Source organism: Thermobia domestica, chromosome 8 (genome assembly GCF_964235325.1).
Source record: "Thermobia domestica chromosome 8, izTheDome1.hap1.1, whole genome shotgun sequence".
Classification (NCBI taxonomy): domain Eukaryota; kingdom Metazoa; phylum Arthropoda; class Insecta; order Zygentoma; family Lepismatidae; genus Thermobia; species Thermobia domestica.
The window spans coordinates 284,940,238-284,957,880 of record NC_137461.1 but is presented as its reverse complement, the minus strand read 5'-3'; the positions used below and the strand labels follow the sequence as shown (position 1 = coordinate 284,957,880).

Below are 17,643 nucleotides of genomic sequence, written 5' to 3'. Positions count from 1 at the left end.
GGAAATATTATCTTCTCTTTGTTCCATGTTTGCTATAGAAGCTTACGATATATCCTGGGTGGTTTGCAATTTCTCTAGTGATGTTAGCTCGCACTTGTACACGACCCTTCAGATAATCCACATGAAGTAATCTGGGGACGTAAGATCAGGAGACCATTGGGGCCACAAGTTCTTAGAAATTATCCGATCATCAAGTATCTGTTGATCAGGGCCATACTTTCATCCCATCGTGCTGATGATAACCTTCTGTTAGTTCAATGTCGTCCAGTTGTTGGATAAATTCATTAAAAATGTCCATATAACGAGCTGTATTCACTGTCCCCTCGAAAAAAAAAAAGGGTCCCACTACTCGTGTTGCGGATACAGCACACTACACTCCAATTTTGAGGGTATGGAGCGGTCCTCAATTAGTTGATGTGAATTTTGTGATTCCCATATGCGCATGTTATGAAAGTTCACGCAGCCAGACAAGTGGAATGAACCATGCTTCGCCTGTAAACCATGTTATTTGAAAACTGTCTGCGATACATGTAATGAACTGAAGGAACCACTGACAATAGGTAACCAGCATATCGCAACTTGAGCAACGCAATTCCTGAAGAGCAGCAACTTTGTGAAGTCAGTACCTTACAATCGTGGTACCATGGCAGTTTTCTGGCATATAAGTTAGCTGTATCTCGTCTCTTAGGATAAATGTCGGAGAGACATTTTTAATGACCTCAAACTGCGAGCCAAGACCTCAGCAACAACACCTTCATATCGCGATTAGTGTTTACATCTTTCATAAAAAGCGACCAGTTGTTTCCAGCTTCTTTACCAGTTAATATTGTGCCCCGTTTAGGTGCACGTACACCCATACTCCCGCTGATGTGGTCGCTGCGTGGCAATGACGGAATCAGTTTTCTCACTAAAAACACACACTGTTCCAAAGTGTATGACATGGTAAACAATTCACCTCATAACACACAATATGGACGTTAGATTTCACTAAGAAACCGGTCTAAACTGCTTATCGCTCCAGTCTAATCAACGCGTCTCATGGCGATATCTGTCATCTGAACGTGAAAATGTTTCTGTCAATTGCTGATGCTTAATGTTTTACGTCAGTACGTCCATTGAAGCATTTTGGCGGTTTTCGGGTTACTACATGCTTGCATATACCGGACATTGCCACAACGAATGGCACATAAAATTTTCATTCTTCCTGCGTCATTTAAACAAACCGCATTAAAATTACGTCTCGTGGCGCCTCGTGAATACCTCCAACGGGGGGCAACTTCAAAATTTGCAATGGAAAGTGGTATAACTGTTGGAATCGTTCGAAAGGACATTAAATGTCATGCAACTTTTAGAGGACAAACTTTGTCATATCCTTTTCCATTTAGCCGCTAGAGGCGTTGTTGCAGACTTTTATCTGACTACCCGTAGTAGGCCCTTATTTCAGCTAATGTAATAATGCACCGAGAGCCATCAAATAAACAACTGAACTACCAAATCTTATGTGTAGAATGCAATAAAAATAGCAGCGACACCAGTGGCGTATCGTGAATATCTCCAAAGGGGGGAATTTGCAAAATTTGACATGGAAACAGGGGTTGGTTGTGCCTCCATCGAAACAAGCGCACAATGGGAGAAACGTCGAGCGGAAACACCTTGGCATATTTCTTCCTCGTTGGCAGCAACACGGTCGCATTACTAAGTGAAAGTCAGATGGTGCGAGGGTGTTTCCTCTCGACGTTTCTCCCATTGTGCGCTTGTTCAGTGAAACCTCTGAATAACGGACACCAATGGGACATGAAGTTTTCTCCGTTACATAGAGATTAAAGAAATTTAATTTCTCGCAACGGTAATTGTATGCAGTAATGTACAGTAAATACATTACGTATGAGCGTAAATACGTAAAATTTAGTATGAAAATACCTTACTTAGTACGTATTTGAATTACTAGGAGGGATGAAGGAGAAATTCATTTCTGATAAATAATAATATTGCTGGGGGATGTTAATATATTTGTATACTGCAACCGGTTAACTCTTTTATTTAGCGAGAAAGACATACTGTTTCCCTCTACAAGAGTAATAGAACTCATTAGCAAGTGTCCTCTGAGAATCCTCAGTACGGTTGCGGAAAAAAAAAACATTGTGTGTGTGTGTGTGTGTGTGTGTACTTGCGCGGTATCTTCGTTGGCGGAATGGATGAAAAGGCATATGTTTGTATAGGGAGTATTGAAAAGGCATATTGGAAGTACATATGTTTATTGACCCAGCCCCAATCACAAAGAATATTCTCTTAAACTGAACAAGCAAGCCGGGAAAACTCCAACCCAGACTTGTTCCAGTATCATAAGTAAAAGAAAAATGCTGCTTTTCCAAGAAGTAGGAGAGGAAACATTGCTCGTTGAAAATGTTATTGTAAAACAATGTTTGTTTGTTATCTATGAAATTGTCGGGAAAGATGCAAGGACCAAAGGAAAAAGAACAAAGTTTGTTAGGGAAGGGAAGATTTTTTGCATAGAACTCTTGAACCTGCATGAGTGTTATTATTGCTTATTGAAGGTTTTCTAGGATTTCCACCAGAAAGCAGTTTATTGCGGGCAGAAACAAAATAGGAATTCCAAGTTCAACTTGAAGCTGTTCTGTTTGATTTTTCACCAGATCTAGACTCATGATAGATACACTTGTGGGGAAAAGACTTTTCTGTCTACTGTAATATATCGCAGAACCGAGAATAATTCCTGTCCGTTATGAAGAGGTTATTGAAACTTTTTTTTTGAAGAGGGGGGGCGGACTGTCCGCGTCCGTAAAGGGGGGAGGGTTTCGTTCCATAAGGGAACATATATATTTTCGCCGGGACAAAAAAATCTGTCCGTTAAGGGAGGTTTCAATATATATATATATATATATATAAAAGAATTGGAGCCTTTTTTTGATTCATAGACTATTTCGTCCCTGTATTACTTTCAGCTTTGTGCATGGGTGGAAAAGATGGGAACTATCGCACATCGCACTCACCGAAGTGAAGATTAGCTCGAAAAACCTGAGAACCACACTAACAGGGCTCATAGTGGTCTGGTCTCTTGTAAATAGTTGAAAAGTGACCAAAATCTCATCATGCCTCTTTTTTCCTTTGTCAATTTCTCCATCACCTCTCTTTGTTGTTTTGTTTCATCTTTTCTTCTTTACTTCTTCTTTTTGGGCTTCCTCCTTTCTTAGGTTTTCTAAGTATGCTTGTAGTTATGGTAAACAGACTTAGCAGATATACGAAGCTCCTGAGTAAGTGGAACCAGTTCTGGCTTATTTCCGAATTTCTTCATCCAAGACATTATATTTACCTTAGCATTGCGAGTTCTCAAAGCCATGAAATATTCAAATCCATTACCTACTCTTAAGAAAATACAAGAAGCGTAACACAAGACGAACATGATGAACCATACGAACAGACACACAGCGTTGAGCGGAGCGTTAACTATTACGAGAGAAAACTAAAAGACTATTACGATAGAAGAAAGAATAGACACAGAAGGGTTCTCAACTCCAGCTTGCGAGCTTAAGCATCCACCAACCATACACTGTGCTTTAGAAAGAATACAAGCTGAAGTGAGAATAAAGGTGACTGTTTCACATGTGGCAGCAAGTACTGAAGCTTTCACAAGTTTCTGTCTTTTTACATTTATTTTTATATGTTTTCTTAGAAAACTACCAATGCAAAACATAAATCACACGAAAAAGTCACTTTACCTCCCAAAAAAGTAACTTTTAGTAACAAATTTGAAAAAGTAACTTTTAGTGACCAACTTGAAAAAAAGGTAACTTAGTTAAAAAAGTGACTCCCTATGAGCCCTGCACTAATTACTCAGTCTGCAAGATGAGCTTCGGTACTTTTTAAAATTTCTTTTCGATGCGGGATATATATCGCTATGTAAGTCAGCATATTTCAATCTTCTGGGTGCTTTTCCTGCAGATTGACTTCAGGAGGGCTTAAGAGTTAATGGTATAAATACAGAGGACAAGCATATGTCGTACAAACCACAGTGCAAAAATCACCAATCTGCGCTTGGACGTCACTAAAAAGCACGAATTGCATCCAACCGAGTAAGTAACGGAGCGGAGCAGCAGCTGCACGGTGATGCGCCCGTAGGAAGTAGGCGCGTTAGCGACGGTATGTAGGCCTATGCGCGTAAAAGAGGATGTTATAAAAGAGTAATGTTGAGACTTAAATGCTCCAAGGTAAACAAAAGAACAATATAATATTCGAAACCATCTCAGTACTCGATTCCTCTTCTAAATTTTTCAATTTTTGAGCACTTTCCCCTCACATCTGAGGAATAAAACCAATCTGATGCTTACATTTCGTTTCATTCTGTTCATTTCCCGTAAATTTTGTATTTCGGGATCGTCATCTGCGGTACTAAACCCTCAATTCTATTTTGTTTTTATTTTCTGTGATTTTTCCCCTTAAGTATAAAGAAGAATCCATCTCCAGACAGGCAGAGGGGTGGAAATGATTGTCTCCTATTTTCCTGAAAGTTGAACCTGTGAAACTATGAGACAATCTCAAACAAACACATATTTAGTCTTAGTTTATAAAAAATGTGTACCGGAGATATAGCATGATAAGTTGACTATGCGGAAGCCACTGACGAACCTTATAAAAAAAAAATTTAAAAAAGTAAATCACGAAACTTTTAAACAAATATTTTCTGTTTAAAAGTATAGTATAATTTTAAAACCAATCTTTATACAAAAATTACAAAGCAGTTTTTTTTTTTTTCACTCAAAAATTCTGAAAATATTACAAGAAATGTACATTTAAGAGTACTACACGTCCTGAAAACAAGAACACACTACTTTGCCTCTGAAATTCGTAACAAAGTTTTGAAAATATGCAAGCAGATCTCCCGTTCTAAAGTTGAAACAAAAACATCTGCCAAACATTCAACCATTGTGATCTTGCAGAGGACTGGTGTATCATTCTACCAGAAGTACAGGGCTACCATTGGGACAATGAAGAAATAATTTTTACAGCAATGACAGACATACAGCAACACCGAGAGGAAAGTTCCGCAATTGTAAATGATGACTCAGGACAGAATTCTTCTCATTGTTAGCTAGTATTTCAGAAGATCAAAGAAAACCTTGGTACTAAACCAATCAAAACTAAACTAATGTTACATGGAGTGTTAGTCTTTTTATTGTTAATTTTATATTCTATGTTATATAGTTTTAGTGTAAAATGGCTGCCTTGCTGTATCTGGACTTTGGCAAATAAATAAATAACACCCATTTTCAACTCTTCATCACTTTCAAAATTAGTAGCTACCTCAGAATAGATTGTTAGTACAAATAAACATGGAAAAGGGCGATCGAGGGTCCAGTGAAACATGCCAATAAACCAGGCATGTGCAAGTTGGAACAAGGAGTGGGCCAACTAGCAAGGACTTACAGGCGTCGTGGGCCGTACGAGACACTGTATAACATTTTCTCATAAATTGAATAGCCATATTCAATTTATAAAATCGTTCCTCGTACACTAACATCACAGGAACAAACAAACAAAAAAAAAAAAAAAAAAATCTAACGTTAAGCAATATATTTATTTACTAAAGAAAAGCAGAAAAATCTATTCATTTACTATTTTAGTGGAACACCTTACCCTGTCTGCTAATATTCGGTGGTACACTCTACACTAGATGTTCCAACGCGAACATCAGTTATCCAAGAAAAGCTTTCAGCTCAGTTTGAGAGATTTTGTAAGAAATTCATTTTCAATAACGAGTCTGGCCGGCCGGATTAAAGGGCTCAGTGGGTCGGGGGTGGCCCGAGAACTGGCTGTTGCACATGGTTACAGTAAACGAAACCTATCGAAGCATGTAATGCATGCCATTCAGAGTGCTACAGACTTTCTCTGAACAGGTATACAATACAATACCACAATTATGTTTATATTTTTATGCACAAAAGAAGCAGAATATCTCCAGTTCCTTTTAATTGTGTTGAAAATTTCTCTCTTTGGTTTTTCAACTTTGTCTAGTGCTATAACCGCTATCCAATTCTCACAATCATTCCACTTCATTCTTCCTATAGAAATATATCTCTTTCTACAGCAGCACTCACAATGAGTCATTGCACACTCCTGTGCAGCTCGTGCATTCTCCTCATAACGAACAATATTGCGATCTCTGCCGGCCCCGGATAACACCCATATGAACCTGTTTTCAACGTTGTATTACTTTATTATACCTAACCTACAATTATGTCTGTTTCACTTCAGGCCTACCCTATTCACTGTTAATCACAAATATTTCTTATTTTTTATCTTTCCATTGCTGTTTCCTACATCATTATGCATCCATATAGTATTAATGCGCAAACTTAGTACCGTCGAACTGGGCAAGGTTCTAGATCAGCGTTTCCCAACCTTTTTCAACTTGCGGCACACTACGGGTGTTACTTGGATTCTCACGGCACACTTAATAGATATTATTTGTAAATATGAAACACAGTGATATTTTTTCTGTGATTATTGATCTCCTTTTCACAGAGAAGAAAGCTCTATCACTGGTTTTTCCCCCGTGGTAAATCGTTATGCTTATTTTTCATTCTAATATAAAAATAGAAAACAATTGCAATGAAATATTGGACTCAGGTTTTTAAAAATACGCTATCTTTTTAAAAACTGGATCCAATCTTCTACTAAGAAGGAAGATCACTATATAACGAACGAACAAACAAATCTCTCTTACTTTTAAAACACAAATGTAGGTAATTTGTCGAAAGGATTGAATGATATCTTAAATTTTCAAGTTACGAAATAGTCTACAACTATAAAGAAGCAATAATGGTCATAACAATGATAACAAATACTTTTTTCAACATTAGAAATGTATAGAATAGTAACCCGATATGAAACTTAAAATTGTAGATTCATAGTAGAGTTTCATAATAATGTGAAACACAAATATACATTTTTTTCCCAACGTTTTGCAATTTGATTGCTATAAAATTAATAATTTTGTTTCGATTCCTCGCGGCACACCAGCGGCCCATTCACGGCACACCGGTTGGGAAACGCTGTTCTAGATTACTGGTCCCCCTTCCCTGGATGCGGGTCAGTGATATAGATAATCCAGAAGAGCCGAAAAATTATATTATTAGATAACCAGAAGAAAATAATACACTTTTTTGGATCTTCCGGGTCACCTATACCACTGACCTGCATCTCCCTAACCCCCTATCCCAGCGTTTCCCAACCTTTTTCAACTTGCGGCACACTACAGGTGTAACTTGAATTCTCGCGGCACACCCATATATATATATATATATATATATATATATACAGGGTGTTTAATAAGTAATGGTCATAAATTAAAACGTAGTACACGCCAAAACTAACAAAAAAGTCTTAGTAAACATGTGTCCGCAAACGCTTCGTAACGGAGATAGGGGCTGTCGAAAGTGAGGGAAAATGAAGTTTAGAGACGAATATCTCAAAAAGTATGAATCGGACAGAGGGCGTTCCAATGAATGACTATCGAAGTCAGACCTGCGCTATGCAGAAATGCATGGTTGATAATTCTGCAATGCGCGCGCAAGGGATTCCCCAAAGAAACGGAGGAATTCCCGGAACATTGTCCAAGGAAAGGAGGCTCGAGATGAAAATCGAGGGCGAGTCTATCTACAAGTAATTCATAACTCGTGGTACTAGGTCGGAAGCTCGAAAAGATACAAAATGGCGTACAATGTTTGCGTGCGGTGTGTGTTTGCATAACCAGCAGGAAATGAGAGAGGCAATGGAAGAAAGGTTGTGGTGCATGTTGTGAACTACTTCAGAGCACATTCCTAAGACGAATGCACATGTACAGAGTAGTCCTTTACTGTACCAATACCAAGATAAAACAAACGATGCGCGAAAATAAATGGAATGGCCGAAAGGAACACTGGTAGAACATGCAAGTCAACTGGAAATACTGAATCGGGGTTGCAGCAGACGTTAAGCTCACCTTGGATACATGATGTTGCGGGTTCAGATCCGCTGAAGTGCCCACTTAATGCAGTGGTTTTGATCCCAGAGTTTCCAAATCGTAGGTCCTGTCCTTCGAAACTCCTAAGCTTGTTTAAAGCAGCAATAACTCAATCAATCGAGCGCCTGTAGGTTGCTCATTATTTGGTTCACCCATTGTACGTATACGTAAAGGAAAAAAAACTGTGCACGCAGTTCTTGTCAATCAGTTGGTAAGCCAGGAAATGTGGAATGGAAGAACACTACATTGTTTCGATTACAGGCGTGAATTGGAAACACGCTTGCATTTCCACGTTTGTTTATTGTGTTGCCTAAAGGGTTCTGCTACAGGTGTACATGCTTTCGTCGTAGTCGCTTGGGAGAATGATTCAGAGTGTAGAGGTTCGTTGTCTTCACTTGTCTTTCTCGCCTACAGTGAATGTAATAGTTCTGTGTTGAAGAGGTGTCAAATGCGCGTGCCTTTACAGTGTTGTGGATGTACTTACTTCACCGTATTGCGGGGAACAGTGCAAACGTTTCAGTAGTGTTGCAAAGCCACGGGGATACTATTGTGCAGTGTTAATAAGTGCTATTAGTGTGTTGCTAAATTATTGTTTACCTTGCCATTGACACAATGTACAGTAATATTGAGTATGCTGACATGCACTTTATGTACAGCAAAGCAAACGGGAATCCTTGTACGTATGCATTAGTTGTCGGAATTCGTCCTGGAGCCATTTACAACGTACGTCACCACACTTCGATTGCCTCTCTCATTTCCTGCTGGTTATGCAAACACACACTGCACGTAAACATTGTACGCCATTTTGTATCTTTTCGAGCTTTCGATCTGGTACCACGCCTTATGAATTACTGGTGGACCCTCAATTTTCATGTCGAGCCCCCTTTTCCTTGGGCAATTTTCCAGGAATCCCTCTGTTTCTTTGGGGAATCCCTTGCACGTGCACTGCAGAGCTATTAACCATGCATTTCTGCATAGCGCAGGTCTGACTTCGATAGTCATTCATTGGACCGCCCTCTGTCCGATTCATACTTTTTGAGATATTCGTCTCTAAACTTCATTTTCCCACACTTTCGACAGCCCCTATCTCCGTTACGAAGCGTTTGCGGACACATGTTTACTAAGACTTTTTTTGTTAGTTTTGGCGTGTACTATCTACGTTTTAATTTATGACCATTACTTATTAAACACCCTATATATAATTACCTTGGTATTTTAATGTGATTACTAATTTCCTTCTTACAGAGAAGAAAGCTCGTTCACTGATTTTCCCCCGTGCTAAATCATTATACTTATTTTTCATTCTAATTTTAAAATAGAAAACAATAGCAATGAAATATAGGACTCGGGTTTTTAAAAATCCACTTTCTCTTTCGAAAGCTGTATGTAACCTCTAACTAAAAGAGAAGATCACTAAATAACGAACAAATAAACAAATCTCCTATACTTTTAAAACACAAATGTAGGTAATTTGTATGCATGCTTGCTTTGTTGAATTTATTGAATGATATGTTAAAATTTCAAGTTACGAAATAGTCTGCAACAACAAAGAAGTAATAATGGTCATGACAATGATAAATACGTTTTTCAACATTAAAAATGTACAGAAAAGTAACACAGTATGAAATTTAAAATTGTAGATTTATAGTAGAGGTTCATAGTAATGTGAAATATAAATATACATTTTCCCCTGTCTTGCAATTTGGTTCGTATAGAATTAATAATTTGTTTTGATTTTTTCGCGGCACACCAGTGTGCCGCGGCACACCGGTTGGGAAACGCTGCCCTATCCCCTTTCCGACAACAACACAATTTTCTATACAAGTATAGCAGGACAACCTTCGACTATTTCGAAAAACCTAAAGTACTAATATTTTACAAAAAGTTACACACTTCTTCAAAGCATAGGGAGGATAAGCCCTCTAACCCCCAACAATAGTAAAATATGCATTAAAAAAAGCAAACAAAAAATACTTTTAAAAAATCACATGACGACGTATATACTCAAATCAATAACAACATTACGAACCCACAATTACTCACACAAAAGCTCAAGAGATACCCAACTCACTGACAAAATAGTCAGTGCTAATAACACAATGGATTACATCGAAGATCTAATATTTGTGAACTTCGGGAAAAAAATTTGAAACATATAAATGCATCGAGTTCTTCCAAAACATAAGATTAATACCGACTGAAAATCAAACTTTCGAATGTGAAAAGTGCGGAAACATAATGAAATCTGTAAAAGACTAAACTGTAATGCTAGGCTACCTATATACATGCACCAACCGGAAGCATAAACACAATCAAGGAGAGTACACAAATTCTATAAACCCAACATATAATACCTGACTATACCACACGAAACTAAGGGGGACCAGTAATCTAGAACCTTCCGGTAGAACTATGAACTGATGCAGACTACGCACTACTCAGATATTTCTAAGTATTACGTAAATATACTTCTTCAGAGGCATTTGAGGGTGCAGTCTCCTATCAAAAACATGTTGCTAGAACATTAAAAGTTATAAAACGAGTACATTCGTGAAAAATGAATTTCTTTCAGCATCACACGTATTCTTACTGGCTTAGAAAGTGTTTCTTAAAGGAGGAGCTCCACTAATAGGTGCAGATTGACTTCACAAGGGCTGAGTATAAATACAGCGTGTGGACGTATAGGGTAAGAACAATTCATTAAGCACAAACCAACTTACAACAGGTGGCCACTAAAAAGCACGAATGGTACCTAACCGCATCAGGACAGGAGTGTAGCACGGGGCCCGAGCGGCAGCGAGGTGCGTCCGTAGGGAGCAGGCGCGCCAGCGACGGTCGGTGTACGTATACATGAGGAAGTGGAAAAAGTACCTCGTATGGCATAAAATAAATGGATTGTGTGTTGCAGAATGCACACTGCTTTCCCTTTCATTATGTCTTTCTTCTCAAGTATTACGTGGCACAGAGAACATTTTCCATTTTGCACTTCTACCTTACTATACATTTAATAACATCCCGATATTTTTTTCTTTAATCCTAATGATAAATGAAATACAAAACTTCTTTCATGTACTTTCAACATTTATGCCTTCGTAATATGGTATATCACATTATTGTGCCCTATTTCACTACATTTATCTCAGATGCAAATCACCACTTACTAGATTCCGTTCTAAATTTATGTCCTCCATTGCAGCAACATATACATCCTACCTTAGTTACTAACATAGCATGTTTGAAACACTGTCATACTATGCTTTACTGCCAGTTCACTTCATATCGCATCATTCCGCGAACTCACACAGTCCAGGTTTTACCTTCCTTTTTCTCCCTTCTTACTCAACCTGCACAAATGACAATTATCTTTTTTTCTTACTCTTATGCTGATATTTCATCTGATTCTGTTCATTTCTCCCTAAATTCCGTATCTGTTTACACCAGGTAGCAATCACTGTACTTCAAAACAAACAGGATTCATCATCTGGACTGGAAGATTGTGTGATTTACCATGTTTTCTTTTCAAATATGTAGTTCAACCAGTGATGCCAATTGAAGGGAAATTTCCCTTGGCGCAGGGAAATTTTGAGTAAATTTTGGAGAAAACGGAAAAAGGGAAATTGCTTGTAATCTCTCAATATTGTAGGGAAATTTGAACCTCTCTTCAATCATTTATAGATTTAATGTATTTAAGTATCTGATTAATCTCATTAAAATTCAGTATAAATTCAACGTCGTATTTATTCCAAACATAATCCGTTGCACATATTTCATATAAATTCTCACAAGTTATCTTGCTTTGCAATCGTTAATATTTATCAAAATTATACATCGATCAACATATTCAGTTAAATTCGAAACATTACAACAATGCTTATTTAAAATCTTTTATCAAAATTAATCTTCCCATTGTTGAATTAAATGCAATGCAATAAGATGAAATATTTCTCAATTAAATTATCACTCCAACTATTATAACAGTTTGGTTTTCCCAATCAGAAGATGTTTTTCCCAACCAGAAAATTGATTGTGAAGAGGATTAATCGATGTAGGGGAAGAAAATCTGCGTGTCGTGAATGTAAATATGTATATATGGGCGAATACTGGATCATTAGAGTGTGTGTGTTTGTGTAAGTTTACAAATTTTCTGGTAACTGTGCGCACAGAATTATAAATTCTTAAGAATTACGCATCTCTAAACTTTGATTTAGTTTGTATTGTGCTTACGAACATTCCCCTTGAACAGCCAAAGATAGTAGCAGCTAGAGTTTTCTTTGTAACTGTTCGTATACGTTTCAGTAAATATGGGAGTGCTGTTCTTAAGTAAGTACATACCAAATATATACTTAATATTTTCTTTGTAACTTAGATTACATTAATATTAAAATCTATCATGATATCTAGGATAAAAATTAAACTTACATAATATTTATTTTATATTCTTTATGATTTATTTAGGTTGTCCGTCCTGACAGAGGTATTGATAGGGTTTTTCCTGTCACACCAGGCAAATGCAGAGATTGCACCTTTAACATAGGTCCTAGCCTACACCTTTCCATATTCTTCCCCCTCCTCTATCGCGCCGCCTTAGATACCTAAACAACAAATCAAGTTCAAATTCTGCGTAAGCTCAAAGGAAGGCTGTCAGGTATCTGCTTGTATGTGGTTATAAGATTGGGGTGAGGGGGTGGAAGCGAAAACGATTAAAAATACTTTACTAAATACAGTACTTGAACGGTTTGGATGAAGGGAAATTTTGTCCGGAAAAGGGAAATTCTGAAGCTTGTGAAGGGAAAACGGCTCTGAAGGAATTGGCATCACTGAGTTCAACTGCGGATTCCGCATAGTCAACTTTGACCTAGTGTATCTCCGATACAAGTTTTTTAAAACTAAACAATATACGTTATGTGTTTTTCAGGAGATGGATTCAGTCTATAATTAACCAATTACTCTAGATTATTCAACAATAATACAGGTTTTCCTTCATTTTCCCCCTCACAACTGAGCTCAAAATGAAAGTATTCTCCGGAGGTATTCAAATAATATTTTTGTCCTGTTTATCTAACTTGCCTATTCTTACGTATTATCATAGACTAATCTAGACTAAAACTAAGCTACTCTGACCTTACTCTATCGTACTCTTTTAAAGCAGTCCTATTTATCGATGTGCAGTTGAAGCATGTATTATGAAGTTTACCTCACTTCGCTAGTAATGTATCAATGTGACCACATAATTAATTATGCTCTGTAGATAGGCATACAGAGCATCTTATGTTAAAGGCAATCGTTCGCAGGTAAACCTTGATAAATTAGCCTAGTACTTATTATTTAAAGTACATACTGCATGCATTATATTGATACCAAAGCACTTTAATATTATAATAAAACTTAAAATGATAATCCAATACTTTCGTTCCGGGACTATATCTAATAATTTTGAGTTTATACATACACTATGAAACACAACAAATTCATTATTTTTTTTTTTTTTCAAGCATAAGGTTAGAACAAGTACTTAAAAACTTACTTCAGTGTATTTTCAGCAGGATAAATTTAGCAAGTTCCTACAATTAAAGAAACTGTAATTTCAATATATAAATATATAGTATTATTACACGTCATTTTGTTTTGGTATTGCATTTTCGTATGATTGACACCAAAATCTAAATATTGCCCGTGAACTACAATGTCAACACAACAGCGGAAGTCATGCATATACTTTATACTTACAACAAATTCCCTAAAGTATCCAGTCTTTCATGAATCACATTTCGTTTATCATTTTAGCACAACCTGGAGGACGTAATTTGGTGTTCTCTATGCACCTACGCTGTAATTTACAGGAAAACAAACTCTCCACCTATCAGTGCATCCTACTCCAACATATCACGTCCGCTTGGTTACCTATTTTGGCGGGAAGTTCACTCTTCGCTTGAAAAATATAATTTAATTAGACGAATAATATGTGAAATAAATAGAGCAAGTAAAATAGTTATAACGCGTCAATGATTTACAAATTTATATTCGTAGCGCATTGAATATCTTAATATCTCAAAATAATTTGAAACGGCGACATTTTTATTGTAAGGTTACCAGAGTTTAATATTAGCACAACTGAGTACAATAATTTCACACGAGTTTGTTTCTTTGTCATACGCTAGAGGCGCAGCATACTTCACACTCAAGTGAATATATTTCAGAAAGTAAAATTCTCAGTTCATTCAGAACCAGACTTTGCAAAAATTCCGCAGTATAATCCAACGCAAAGCATGATAAAATTAATTACAATTACCATGCCTATTATAGCAACTAAAGCGCAGATTTTGTGTTGCGTCAATACAAACCATTACGAAATGAATCACCGTGAGTTTAACCTCAACACAACGCAAATTTATGAATTTGTTTCCGATAGAGAATATTGCAGTTTTAATCACTTATTGCGTTGTGATCCACAAAATATAAAATTGAATTAGAACTGTTATGCTGAGTGTCGCAAAATTAATCTCAAAGTTTGTGTTGAATTCACAGAAACCGCACCACAATGGGGCCACGTAAGCATCGAATTACGAAAATATTCTAAAAATTTGAACCAATTTAATCTTATTTTACAAGAATTACTTAGTTATATGTTGTAATACTAATTATCAGTTTTCCATACAGCAGTGGCGTATCTAGAACGGACCCGGGGGACCTAGCCCTTAGATTTCAGAATGACAAAAATATTTAAGCTCTTTTATTTACATATTATTTGAAATTTATAGTAAACTATAATACACCTATCACAGTCTGGGTTCTGGCTGGTCCCCTCAGTTTTTTTTCTTCTAGATCCGCCTCTGCCATACACGGAAAGATTTAATGGCAACTCGACTCAAAAGTAAAATGCGTGAGCTAATTTTAAAATAAACATTTGTATACATTATGCAATTTTCCATAGAATAGAATAGAATATTTTATTGTCATTGAGTTTTACAAGCAATAGACAACGTCCGAATGAGATACAGGGATGAATTCAGGGGGTAGCCCGGGGGAATATTCCCCAGGAACATTCATTCCCCCCCGGAGAAACTTCCAAAATTTCAGTCACAAAATGTAGAAATTACTTCACCCGATTATTTGCTTTTCTTTCCGTGCACGTGCAGACGATATCCGATCTCTCAATATACATATAAATGATGCAGACGGGAGGGAAAAAGAAAAGGAAAAAGAGAGAGGAATGAAACACATGTGCACATATATAAAATGAAAGGAAAAAGTAATAAAAAGTGCTCAAAATCAAAGAAAAGCATGGTTTACTTTTAAAAATTTTCTCACCTTTCGCGGCTGGTCTGTCGATCTCACTTATATGTAGAGGGGTGCCGTCGTATACTCTCGCCCCAAGTTCTGATTTTCCACGACACGGCACTAACCCTACTAAAGATTTCGTAACCTAACTATTGATGTGTATGCAGTGAAGAAACCAAAGCTAATATGCTTGATTTAAAATCAGAAGTGTGAGAAAGAATGATAACCTTTTGTTAAGATATGTTTGTTTTAGGACAAAAAATAAAGTTAATTTTAATATTTTTAAAAGCTTCTACATTAGTAACAAACAGTAACTACTGAATATAGGAAATAATAACAAAAATAGCTACTGTAAATAGCAGTTAAAGTTTAGTCTAAAATATTTTTGCCAGTCTTTATTTAATGTTTTAGATAAAATTAAACGATTGTTTTTTTGTTTTTTTTAATATAATCTCACATTGAATATTTATCAGCAATTAGTCTCAATATTAGGTAAGATGTGCATGTGAATGGAATTGTTAAATATGCTGCTTTCTTGCAAAAATGCAGACCCCCCCCCCGAGAAGTTCACATTCGCCCCCGGGTGAAAATGTCTGAATTCAACACTGATGAGATATACATATAGATACATACATATACCACGACCCGCTCGGGAGAGTAATACTCCCGGAAGTGCGTTTTTTCGCGCGCTACTCTAGCCAGCTGTTTTACGCGCTATCCTAGTCAGTTGTTTTAGGTTGGTCACAAAATCTATATCATTTAGTACAAGGGGAACAAAACGAGCCTTATATCATGGAGTACAAGGGCAACAAAACGAGCCCTGCGGGGCTTCTAAGCCGTTCCTACTACTACTACTACTTATCTGCACAAAAGTAAGTAAATCACATTTTTGAGTATTATTTTCGTATTATTTTAATTTAAAAAGTGTTATAAAAATGTTAAAAAACTTTCCTCGGGCCGGGTTTGAACTCACGCCAAAAGAGACTTTTGTTACTAGCATATAACGCTAGCCCACTCGGACACGAGGTCCTACGACAACAGTCGTCTGAATTCTGCTATTTGAAGGTAACGTGGCAAGACATAGATAACGCCAACCAATCAGAACTGTGTTTTTCGTTCCTACTTCTGGGAGCATTACTCTCCTGAGCTAGTCCTTATATACCGTATATAAATAATCATTGCATACAGACAATCAGTTATTGGTTAATTTTATAATGAACAACCTAATAATATTTGAAATAAAGTGCCACTTCAAATTAGGACACAATGTCTTGACATTCACTATACTCTTGAATCGAGTAAAATGGATTCTTTACTAACCAATCATATAACTTTTTCTTATAGACCTTAAATGGCAGCTGTTGTATGAAGGATGTTAGTGTATTAAACAGCTTTGGTCCTAGACGAACACGATCGATCTCCTGTTTTGTATATAGGTATAACTTTTGCTATTTTAAGCGCTTTAGGAAAAATACCTTGAGAGAAACATTTATTGAAGCATATTGCAAGGGGTTGCGCAACGCGATTAATGATAGCTTTTATAAGGTTGTTCGATATGTCAAATATATCCTTACTGTCAGAAATTTTCATTTTTTTTTTTTTTTACTACTTTTATGACATCATCAGGGCTAACATGGTTAATAACAAAAGGGGTTAAATTCCAAAGTTGGGCGTCCGTTTCCAGCGAAATTTTTAAAATTTACAGGAAATATATGGATAATTTGATCGTTTGTGTGCTTGATAATATATAAGAGTCTCGAAAAATCTGTTTATTTGTTATATATAAGCGGTTATAAACATGGGACTATACGGCGAGCGGAGGGAACTACTTGGCGCAAGGTAACCGAACAGTTGCATTGTGGGAAAGAAACGAGCATTTATGTTACCAACATGGCGAATGTACAAGGGCAATGAACTAGCAGTTTTAACATTTGTGAAGGAATACATTGATAACGACCAAAATCTTTTAAAAGTTTGTGAAGAGCACAGATTAATGAACCTAATAACAAATTGCAGAAAGTATGGAAAGGAGATAACAGTGAAAAAACTTGACGAAAGCGGACGCCCAACTTCGGAATATATGCCAACAAAAGAGCTATTAAATGGACTATGTTGACTTAAATACTGATACATATTTACATTAGTATCTGTATTGTTTTTCTTGATTTCCTCTACGGAAGTAACAAAATAGAGTATCAGGCGACAGCATAACATTATTGTTGTTATTGTTATTACTATTGCTTACCTTATTGATTTTCTTCCATGCAGTTTTGCATTTATTTGATGATAATTCAATGCAATTTTCATTGTATGTTGCTTTCACTACCTTTATTGCAGATTTATAT

General features: G+C 36.6%; 1 protein-coding gene across 3 annotated transcripts in view; it reads right to left on the bottom strand.

Annotated features, from left to right (window-relative positions):
• The window catches only part of SA1 (stromal antigen), a 106,279-nt gene extending 92,155 nt beyond the window's left edge, over positions 1-14,124 (bottom strand). For 2 of the 3 annotated variants that reach the window (XM_081769888.1, XM_081769890.1), the window contains exon 1: positions 13,748-14,124. The gene's annotated coding sequence lies outside the window, so the exon portion shown is untranslated. Of the gene's footprint in view, positions 1-13,544; positions 13,667-13,747 lie in introns of those variants that run through there. The other variant, XM_081769889.1, reaches the window with a different exon arrangement.
• Positions 14,125-17,643: the final 3,519 nt, after the last annotated feature.